Raw genomic sequence first — 1969 nt, forward strand, 5'->3', positions numbered from 1 at the left:
AGAGGTTAAGTATTTTTTTATTGTCATTCTTTGTTGCGACGGTTTTATTTTATTTTGTTGAGATGTTGGGATTTGAATGTTTTCCTGGCACTGGACAGGAGGGGGGGAGGGAAAGCCTTGGGTGGGGCCCCCGCGCCATCTAACTTAAGTCAGCTAGTGAACGGAGGTGAGGTGGGGGAGGGGCTGCGACATTGAAGCCTGGCGAGCAGGTTTCGATGGGGCTAAAAGGTGTTACATAGAACAACGTGGTGCGAAAAGGTGTTACATAGAACAGGTGCGAAAAATCGCTTCTCGGCCTTTTGGCTAAGATCAAGTGTCTGTAGATTGAGCCTTTGGTTCAGATCTGGTATGTCTCTCTTGTGGGGACCATGAATTCGATTCAATTTGAATTAGTTTTTTGGAGCAGGCGAGGAGCTGGATTAGGGGTTCGCTCCTGACCCACACTCTGAGCCCTGGCTTGGTAACTCAGAAAAGGAAAAATTTTTAAAAATTAAAAAAAGAACAGGTGTGAAAAGTGGGGGGAGGGGATCGATACTCGGTGAGGTTTTTTCGAGAGGAAGTGCAGGGTGGGATTCTGCGAGGGGGGAAGAGGGTTCAATGTTAACAAGTTCTCCGGGATATTGGGACCGGTGCTGATGAAGGTGTTTAATGAGGCAAGAGGTGCTGCCCCCGACGATGTCACAGGCCACGATTTCGCTTATCCTGAAACGGGACAAGAACCCGGAGCTATGTGGGTCTTACAGGCCGATTTCCCTGTTGAACGTAGACGCCAAACTGTTGGCCAAAATGTTGTCCTCCAGGATTGAGGATTGTGTACCGAACGTTATTGTGGAGGATCAGACGGGGTTGGTTAAGGGCAGGCAGCTGGTGGCCAATGTAAGAAGGTTGTTACTAGGGACCATGATGTCCCCAAAAAATAGGGAGGTGGAGGTAGTGTTCGCGATGGATGGGAAAAAGCTTTTGACTGGGTTGAGTGGGATTATTTATGGAAGGTTCTGGGGCGGTTCGGATTTGGGATGGGCTTTATTGACTGGGTCAGGTTGCTGTACCAGGCTCCTGTGGCAAGTGTACGGGTGAACAGGACAACTTCGGACTATATTAGACTGCACCGGGGGATGAGACAGGGATGTCCCCTCTCCCCACTGCTGTTTGTGCTGGATATAGAGCCGTTGGCAATTGCTCTGAGGGTCTCAAGGGGCTGGTCCGGAGGCGGGGGGGGGGGGGGGGGGGGGTGCGGAGCACAGAGTCTCGCTGTGTGCGGACAACCTGCTTCTGTATGTTTCAGATCCAATTAAGGGGATGGAAGAAATCATGGGAATTTTAGGGGAATTCGGCCGGTTTTCAGGGTACAAGCTTAATATGGGGAAGAGCGAGATGTTTGCGGTCCAGGCGAGGGGTCAGGAGAGGCGACTGGGGGAACTGCCGTTTAGATTGGTAGGGGACTGTTTCAGGTACCTAGGTATTCAAGTGGCGCGGGATTGGGACCGGCTACATAAACTGAACATGGCCCGGTTGGTGGATCAGATGAAAGATGATTTCCGGAGATGGGATGCACTCTTGTTGTCTCTCGTGGGTAGAGTCCAAACGGTGAAAATGACGGTCCTCCCGAGATTCCTGTTTGTATTTCAATGTCTCCCCATCTTCATTCCGCGGTCCTTTTTTAAGAGGGCCAATGAAGTTATAGAGGGCTTTGTGTGTGGGGGGGGGAAGTCCCCGCGAGTGAGGAGGGTAATGCTGGAGCGGAGTCGGGGAGAGAGAGGGCTGGCGCTGCCGAACATTAGCAATTATTACTGGGCGGCTAACATGGTGGTGGCGGCCTTGAGAGTCTGGGGGCAATGGAGGAGACATGTGGGAGCAGAGGGAGCATCGGTCTGGTCCCCAATCTGTAATAATCACTGGTTTGCCCCGGGGAGGATGGACGGGGGGTTCCGAATATGGCGGAAAGCAGGTATTGAGAGGATGGGGGACT

The 1969-nt window shown here is 52.0% G+C and overlaps 1 non-coding gene across 1 annotated transcript; it reads left to right on the forward strand.

Moving 5' to 3' along the window:
* The first annotated feature begins 283 nt into the window (after nt 1-283).
* On the forward strand, nt 284-477 carry LOC140415714 (U2 spliceosomal RNA). Its single transcript, XR_011944630.1, has one exon. It is a non-coding gene; the product is annotated as a U2 spliceosomal RNA (small nuclear RNA).
* The last annotated feature ends 1492 nt before the right edge of the window (nt 478-1969 follow it).

This window comes from Scyliorhinus torazame, chromosome 4 (assembly GCF_047496885.1).
Source record: "Scyliorhinus torazame isolate Kashiwa2021f chromosome 4, sScyTor2.1, whole genome shotgun sequence".
Lineage (NCBI taxonomy): Eukaryota > Metazoa > Chordata > Chondrichthyes > Carcharhiniformes > Scyliorhinidae > Scyliorhinus > Scyliorhinus torazame.